The 9,411-nt window shown below is 48.4% G+C and overlaps 1 pseudogene; it reads right to left on the reverse strand.

Moving 5' to 3' along the window:
* Positions 1-8,781: 8,781 nt before the first annotated feature.
* Positions 8,782-9,137, reverse strand: LOC108287144 (annotated as a pseudogene).
* Between the last annotated feature and the right edge of the window lie 274 nt (positions 9,138-9,411).

The raw sequence follows: 9,411 nt of genomic DNA on the forward strand, positions 1-9,411 counted from the left end.
GGCCACCACTGCTGACCCTGTCCTGGGCTCGGGTGATGCTGAGGCCTGGACAAGCCCCTCTGTTCACCTGGGGCCTCTCCTCCTCCCTCCTTCTGCTGCCTCCTCAGCCCAGGTTGGTCCTACACATCCTGGCATCACCCCACGGCCGGCTCTGCCACATCCCATCATGATTCTCGTGGTCCCAGCCTGGTCGTCCTGGAGACCTCAGTCAGCCTCTGGTGCCCTGTTGGCTGGGAAGCCCCTGCCCACAGGCCCCGTCATCTCGCAGTGGGTGGGCATTGGTGCCTGAAGGCTGCCCCCCTCCCCTGTCCTGGCTCCGCCTGGGCCTTGGCACTGTGTCTCCCCAGCCTCTTGTAACATGTTCAGCAGCTCAGGTCCAGGAGCGCCCACGGCAGCCCCCAGGCTCTGTCCTTCTCCTCCCCAGCCTGTGCCTCTGCCCTGCACCGACCCCACTCCCCGAGGTGGGGTCCCTGCCCTTCCTTCTCTGGCCCGGCGCCCGTGGGCAACCCTGCCCCCGCTATCAGCCACTATTTCTCTTCCTAGGAAATCACAGCTCAGGGCCCAGGTCCCCAGAGGTGTGAACTCCACCCCTGCACCCGGCAGAGACTAAGAACAGGATTGAAACTGGCAGCACAGCTCACTTCCTGAAGTTCCCTTTTCTTCTAGTGGTTTCTGTGTTGGAGGGCGAGGGGGAGTCGGGGCACAGCCGAGGCTGCCTCACGGGTGTGTGGGGGTGGGGGTGGTGTGTGCCCATACTCAGGGGAGAAGGTGGGGAGCCTGGGGCCTTGTGCGCTGTCCTTTTCTCTGTCTCTGAGTCCCTGGGGCCGGACTGAGACTGGCAGCGATTATGCCCACTTCGCCCAGGGACTCTCAATACCTGGGCTTCTCACCTGAGCTTTCTGGCCTCCACGGGGCCCTGGCGGCTCCAGCTGCCTCTCACTCCTGGTGCAGGGAGGGGGTGTGAGCCCAGCTCATTGAGCAGCTGGCAAGGGCGAGCTGGGAGGGAGAAGGGAAGGCATTCCAGGGCTCAGGGCTCAGCTCACAGGCAGGGGCAGGTCTGGCTGCAGGGGGAGCATGTGCTGGAGACCAGGAGGGTCCCAGGGCTGGCCCGAGTGGACCCTGGCCAGGAAGGCCACTGAGGCTGGCACTCCAGAAGGAACAAGATGGGCTGCCAGGAGCCAGGGCCACCAGCTCTGCTCCTGGGGCCGGGGGAACGTGGGCAGGTGGATGAACACACTGAAGCTGAGTGGAGGTGGCACAGGGCAGTGCACCAGCAGAGGGGAGCTCAAGGGGCCCACTCAGGGCCTGGGCAGAGCCTGCCAGAGCCTGGGGTGTGGGTGAGGGGAAGAGGTGGGGGCAGGGCCCTGGGGCTGAGTGGAGAGGATGGCCTGACTGGGGGCAAGGCACCTGGCTTCCTCAGAGGTCAGGGGCACACCCGACCTGCAGTGGGACTGCAGGGCCACTGGGCCAGCAGCAGAGAGAAACGGGGCCTCCCTGGGGCCTGAGGTTGCTGGCACCATGTAGGGCAGGGAGGGCAAGTGCAGGTGTGAGGCTCCTACCTGTGCTGGGGGAGTCTGGACTGAGCTCAGCAGGGGCCTTGCCAGGGGAAGCTCTGGACAGAGGCGGAGCTGGGCAGGGACCGATGTGGAGGTGGGCGGCAGCAGGGGACGGGATGAGGCCAGAGGGACTAGGCGGACCACAAGACCAGGGAGGTGTCGTACAGGAAGTGTCCAGAACGGACACCTGTGAGGGGAAATCATGTCCCTCCCACTAAATGTGCTCTCCCCAAGGACATGGCCCGACCTTGGGTCCCTGCTGGATCCCTGAGCTGGCAGCAGCCCTGCCCTCAGAGAGAATGTCCAGGAGACAGGTGGAGGTCCACCTGTGGGTCCCGGGGGAAACCCATCCTCCAGCCGTGGGCTCCGCGTCGGCTCCCAGCCTCCGGCTCCGGCTCCGCCTTGGTTACATGGAGCTCTTCACAGGCTCTGCCTCCCAGCCTGGGGAAGGACAGAGTAAGGGGCCCCGCACTGCCCAGGGCACACCCAGGGGGCTGGGGAGACTGCACCGGGCTGGGGCAGGGAGGCCTCCTATAGGCCGTGGGGCTGGCAGCTCAGGACAACGCCCGCATCCGTTAGCTAAGGCCCTGGCAACACAGCAACCCGGACTGCGGGGCTTCAACAACAGAAGTGTATTCTGTCCTGGCTCTGGAGGCCGGCAGCTGGGATGGAGGCCTCAGCGGGGCAGGCTTCTCTGTGTCACGGGAGACTGTCCCGGCTCTCTCCTGGCTGCTGGGGCTTTGCCACCATCTCTGCTGCTCTTGGCTTGTGGGAGCAGCACTGTCTTCACAGGGCGTTCCCCCATGTGCTGTCTGTGCCCCAATTCCCTCTTTGGATGAGGACGGCATCATATCGGATCAGAGGCTTGCCCTACTCCAGGGTGACCTCATCTGAACTTGATGACATCTGCAAAGACTGTTTCCAAACAGGGTCACATTCTGAGGTCCTGGGAGTTCAGACTTCAACACACGAATTTACAGGGGACATATTTTAACTCAGTTTGCCCTCCGGTCCCCCATAATCATGTGCGTCCCACACACACAGTTCCTGTGTCCCATGCTAACGTCTCCAAGATGGCTAACCCATTCCAGCACCAACTCTTAGTCCAAAGTCTCATCTGAATGCCACCTGCATCCAGTGTGGGCGAAACCCAGGGTGAGATTCATTCTGGGATGAAATTCCTCTCCATCTGTGGCCCTTTGAAACTGCACAAGAAATTCTCTGCTTCCAAAGTGCAGTGGTGGGACAGGCATAGGACAGACATTCCCATTCCAAAAAGGATACATCAGAAGGGAGAGGGGAGCCCAAGCAAGCCCAGAACCCAGCAGGGAAAACTGCATTAGATTTTTTTTTGGAAGAAAACAATATCTATACTTTTATTTTACCTGCTTAAAAACATTTTCATTATTGTTTTTAGTTGACACATGATAATGGTATGTATTTTGGGGTACATTGTGATATTTGGATACTTATACACAATGTGTGATGATCAAATCAGGGTAATTAGCATACCCATCACCTCAAACATGTATCACTCTTCCAGCCATATGAAAATATATAATAAATTGTTGTTTGTTATATCCTGCGGTGTCAGAGAACACTGGGACCTATTCCTCCTATCTGACTGTAATTTTGTATTTATTAACTGACCTCTAGCTGTCTCCACCCCCTCCCCTTCCCAGCCTCTGGCAACCACGATTCTACTCTCTATGTCTGTGCGATCAACTTATTTGGCTTCCATTTATGAGTGAGAACATGTGCTATTTGGCTGTCTGTGTCTAGTTTCATTTCACTTAACATAATGTCCTCCAAGCTCATCCATGTTGCCTCAAATGACAAGATTTCATTCTTTTTCATGGCTGGATAGAATTCCTCTGTGTGTGTGTGTGTGTGTGTGTGTGTGTGAACACTACATTTTCTTTATGCTTTCATCTGTTGATGGACATGTAGGTCAATTCCAACACTGGCATTGCGAATACTGCTGCAATGAACGTGGATTGTGGATGTCTCTCTGACATAGATTTCCTTTCTCTTGGGTAAATACCCAGTAGAGGATGGCTAGACCATGGGGCAGTACTAATTTCTATTTTTTGAGGAAGCTCTATACTGTTTTTTAATGGCTGTACTAATTTCAAAGGCAAGATTTCAACCAATATCGCATTCAAGCTCCGCTTTCTCTGAATCTTTGACAGTATTTGTTTTTTATCTTTTTGATAATAGCCATTCTAAGTGGGATGAGATTATATGTTATTGTGCTTTTTATTTGCATTTTCCTCATGATTAGTAATGTTGAGCATTTTCTCACATGTCTGTTGGCCATTTGTATATCTTCCTTTTAGCGATGTCTATTCAGTTCCTTTTTTGATTTTAAAAACTTTTACATATTTTTTAATTTGCCTATTTTTAATCAAAATGTTTGTTTTCTTTTATGTTTAGCTGTTTGAGTTTCTAATATATTCTAAATATTAGTCCCTTGTTGGACGGAGAGTTTGCGAATATTTTCTAACATTCTGTAGATTGTCTTTTCACTCTGTTGATTATTTCCTTTGTTGGGCTCAAGTGATCTTCCTGCCTTGGCCTCCAAAAGCGCTGAGATTAGAGGCATGCGGCACTGCATCGGGCCTGGCATCACTGGCTTGTTCCAGATTTTAGAGAAAAGCTTCCAACTTTTGCCTGTTCAGTATGATGTTGGCTGTGGGTTTGTCACATATAACCTTTATTGTGTTAAGGCATATTCCTTCCATACCTAACTTGCTGAGAATTTTTATGAAGGATGTTGGATTTTATCAAATAATTTTTCTGTGTCTGTTATGATAATGTGGTTTTTGTGCTTCATTCTGTTGATGTGATTTGCATATGTTGAACCGTTCTTGCATTCCTGGGATAAATCTCACTTGATCATGGTAAACAATGTTTTTAATGTGCTGCTGGATTCAATTTGCTAGTATTTGGTTGAAGATTTTTGCATCTATTATCTTCATCAGGGTAATTAGCCTATAGTTTTCTTTTTTTTTGTTGTGTCCTTGTCTGGTTTTGGAATGATAGTAAGTCACATAATCATAATCATAATCATAATCACCGTCATGGTGGCCTCATGCAATATATTTGGAAGAATTGCCTCCTCTTCAATTCTGGAAGATTTTCAGAACTGGTATTAGTTTTTTAGTGTTTGGTAGAATTCCCCAGTGAAGCTGGTGGGCCGCTCTAGAATTGGCGTTTTGATCGGAATGTCATTGGTATTTCAATAGGATTTCTTTGGGCTTTTCTCTGACGAGAGACTTTTTATTACAGATTCAATCTTGGTGCTCATGATTGGTTTGTTCAGTCTTTCTATTTCTTCTTGGTTCAATCTTGGTAGGTTGTATTGTCCAGAAACGTACCTGTTTCTGCCAGGTTTTCTAATCTGTTGGTGTACAGTCTGTAATAATCCTTGTGTTTCTGTGATATGAGTTGCAATGTTTCAAATTCCCTTCTCAATTCATATTGGCCATTCAGGAATATATTGTTTAATTTCCCATGTCTTTGTATAGTCTTAAAATTTCCTCTTATTATTGATTTTGTTTTATTGTGGTCAAAAATGATATTTGATATAATTTTAATTCTTTTAAATTTGTTGAGACTTGTTTTGTGACTTAATGTACAGTCTATCACAGAGAATGTTTCATGTGCTGATGAAAAGAATGTGTATTTCACAGCTGTTGGATGAAATGTTTTGTAAATATCTGTTAGATCCTTTTGGTCTGAAGTGCTTTTTAAATGCAATGCTTCTTAATTGATTTTCTGTCTAGATGATCTGTTCAATGCTGAGAGTGGTGTTGAAGTTCTCAACTATTATTGTATTGGGATCTATCTCTTCCTTTTTTCTGCTTGATCAGATCTGCTGTTGAAGCTCTTTACTGTATTTTTAAATTTTATTCATTGAATTCTTCAGCTGCAGATTTTAGTTTGGTTCTTTTTTATTTCTATCTCTGTTGAATTTCTCATTCATACTGTAAATTATTTTCCTGAATTCATCAAATTGTTCATCTGTTTTCTTGTGTCTTATTGAGTTACCTTAAGATCATTATTTTGAATTCCTTTTCCAGCAATACATTGATATCTTTTTCACTGGGGTCTATTAATGAGAATTATTATGCTCCTTTGGTGGTGTTGTATTTCCTTGCTTTTTCATGCTTATTGTGTTTCTGCATTGATGTCTGTGCATCTGGAGAAATAGTCACCTCTTCCAAATTTTCAAGAGTGGGTTTTTTAGAGAAAGAGTTTCACCTGCAGTTGGGTTTAGTGTTTTGGTTGGGAAAGTGTGATGACTGTTTCTGAATAGGTACAGTGGCATAGGCTCCATGCATCTTCTTCAACTGCACTCAACCTCAGCAATAACTGTGGGCACTTCAGTGGCACAGGCTGTAGAAACTTATGAATGTAGTGGTGGCATAGGTTTTTAATATGCTCTGTGTCAGGGCTTTTGGAGTCCTCCTCTTCTTGTTTCCCCACAATGAGGAGACTTAGTCAAGGGGCTCTCTCTTAGTGGCAGGTCTAATGTGGCCAATATGTAGCTGCAGTGGTGCTGGATTCCAGATGCAGAAGACTAGAGTAGCTGTACAGCTGGGGTCCTTGGCTCCTGGTTTCAAGAACCTATTGTGGCACCTGGGTCTTGGGGTGTAGGTTCAGTTTCTGTGGCAGGGTTGGACTAGGTTGCTCACAGTGCTGGGATCTGTGACTCTGAGGCACCCATTAACATTTCATCCAAGAGGCCAGGTTGTAGCTGTGAGTCTATTCCTGGGGGGCACAGCATTGGTCCATCTCTGGGGAAGAAGGAGTGTTCTGGAGGTGTGGACCTGGGGAGTAGGGTATGGTTGCAATTTGGGAAACTGAGCCAATAGGGCCCAATGGAAACTTTGGTCCTGGGGGTGAGGCACTGTGTGGTATTGACTCTAGACCCTAGGATGGTGGGGCTCAGAAGGATCCCAGACTCTGTGAGACCAGGTACAGTGACAGCAAGTATCCCCAAATGGCAGAGCATAGCTGTGATTTGGGCCTTGGTCGGGGGCAGGCAGGGAACAGCACGGTGCTGATTGTACTGAGCAGCTCAGAGTCCAGGGGCCTAGGCAAGCTCCAGGGAAGCAGGGCACTACAGTTTTTTGGCCTGTAGGTTGAGATGTCTCAGCCTGGCTACTGCTCTGTTTCCCTGGGACATGGGGTACTATGTCAGCCCAGCCTTGGGATGTGCTACTGCTCAGCTTAAGCCAGGGCACTGATTCCCTAGAGGATGATGTGTTGTTTCAGCTCAGGTCTGGTGGGTGTGACTGTTCTGAGAGGCTCAGGCACCATTTCCCTAGGATACAGGTTGCTGCTTCAGCCTAGGTACTGTAGTGTGTGACCTTCTGGGGGGCCAAGGCATTATTTCCTGGGATGCAGGATGCTGCTTCAATGCAGACACTAGGGAGGCATGACTCCTCTGCCTGGCCAAAGTCCTGGTTTGCTAGGAGGCAAGAAACTGCTTTAGCTCCAACCCAAAGGGTCAGGGGGAGGGGTGGGTGGAGCTGAGCCACTTGGCCCCATGGGGAAGGGTGTAATAGATGCCCAGAGCTTGACTTGGGGATGTAGAGCCTCTAGTGTGGGTTGTTCGGTGGCAGCTTAGCCTCAGGGCTGAAGGGGCGCTGTGACTACTCACTCCTTGAGTAAGATACATGCCAGACGTAGTTGCTATTCCAGTGTGGTGAAGCACTAGCCATGTAGGAGTGGGGTACAGTGTCAGTTTCTTTTGGGGGAGCACAGCTGTGCGGCCTCCAGGCAGCTCCCTCCAGTGTGTACTGCAGGGGACCCCAGTGGCAAGGTCTGCAGGTGTTCAAGGTGTCAGTGGACGCTGCTGGGATCATCTTGCCTACCTCCTCCTGTCAGAAGTTCCTCCTGATTCCCAGGATCCTGACTGGGGCATGGGTGGTGGAGGCCCTGTGTTTCCTTCTGTTGTCTGTGTGGCCACCCCACATTTCTGTGCTGACCAGGGTTTCTGTTACTCCTCTGACGCACTTGGTGCCTTCCTTCAGTTATTTTCACCAAAATTTCGTAGTTTATTCACTGTTCTGGCTGTCTTCATGAGGATGATGAGCGCTAGGGGCTTCTAGTTGGCCCTTTATTAGATTTAAGGATCAAGACTCATCCTCCTCGATTAGTGCTCCATCTTCCAGGCCCGATGGGGTGGCCCCACGCTCTGGGCCCATGGTGGCAACAGTGGCCCCTACAGCCTCCTCACCTGTGGCTCTGATCTCAGAGTCACTCTTCCTTTATTCTGTCTGGTCCCATTTTTTTCTTCATGACAATCTTTACTTTTAAATGATTATTGGTACAACAAGTAATAGCATGTAATAAGTTCTTGAATTCTATCATCTAGTAATTTTGATTAACAGAAACTAAAAGAAGCCAAAACAATTATACCAGTGGTATTCATTGTTTTAATCATTAGTAGGATTGGACTACTTTAAGGCTGGCTGATGCTTCACACACGTTACAAAAAGAGCTAGTTTTTCATAGATAAAGCCCCTGACCTTCAAAAAAGCATTAAGGATAAAATTATTTAATTCCTTCCTTTCTTCAAAGAATTGCTTTTTTAAAACTTGATCTAAGAAATAAAAAGTCAACAGTGAGACGTATGTGTGTGTGTGTGTGTATGTGTGTGTGTGTATACGTATACATATTGCTTAAGCCAAAAGCTGTATAAAATAGATAATATTTACCCATTACATTTCTAAGAAACATGAGGTAAAAAGATGAAATATTTAGATAATTTTTTTTGAGACAGAGTCTCACTGTAGCACCCAAGCTGGAGTGCAATGGCATGATTTTGGCTCACTGTAACCTCTGCCTTCTGGGCTCAAGTGATCCTCCTGCCTCAGCCTCCCAAGTAGCTGGGACTACAGGCATGAACCACCATATCTGGCTAATTTTTACATTTTCTTGTAGAGACATGGTGTCTCACTATGTTGTTCAGGCTAGTCTCAAGCTCCTGAGCTCAAGCCGTCTGCCCACCTTGGCCCCGCAAAGTGCTGGGATTACAGGTGTGAACCATCATGCCCAGCCTAGATAAATTCTAATTCTGTACAAACAAACTAGATTTGCTTCTCTCCAAAAAGTGAATGGACCTACTATATAATATACAGAAATAAGTAATGTCTTCTTATAAGAATATAACTAGAGCTTCTTATTCCGTGAGGGCATCTAAAGTGCCAATCTATGGAACAGATGCTTCTCTCTTCTCCTGTCCATTTATGCAATAGTTTTCATGGATTTCTGGCTGGATGCCACAGACAAAGGCCAAGAGGTTATCTAAGACTTCCCCTGTTCTGCTGGAAGTAGGTCTGGAGGATGGTCATCTTCTCCTGGGTCCATGAGATCCTAGTGCTGCAGCTTCCTTGGCCTTGAACTCTTTCTCCTTCTGCAGGCGGTGCTGTTCAGTTTCATCCTGAGCTGCTTTTTTGGGCTGCTTCAGCCTCCAGTTCTTTTGTCTATGGGCCCTGGACACCTTCTTGGCAGCCTGCTTCCTGGCCTCCTTAGCAGCTGTTGAATTCCCTGAGACTGACCGGCCATGACCGTGGTGATTCTGAGACCAAGGCGAGCAGCCTAAATCAGCTCGCAGGCCCCTTGGGTCAGCTGACCCAGCCACCTCAGCACTTCCCTCTTCAAGTGATCTCTCTCCTTTCACATTTTACTGTAAGCAGCATGGAGAAATCAGGAATGCTTTCAGCAATTTTCTTAGCAATCTCCTCAGTTAAACATCTAAGCTAATCCTGTGTAATTTCTACTTTCCACAAAACAGGAGAACACAGTTCAGCCAAGAGCTTTGCCCCTTTGTAACAAGGGT

Source organism: Cebus imitator, unplaced genomic scaffold, assembly GCF_001604975.1.
Source record: "Cebus imitator isolate Cc_AM_T3 unplaced genomic scaffold, Cebus_imitator-1.0 Scaffold338, whole genome shotgun sequence".
Classification (NCBI taxonomy): domain Eukaryota; kingdom Metazoa; phylum Chordata; class Mammalia; order Primates; family Cebidae; genus Cebus; species Cebus imitator.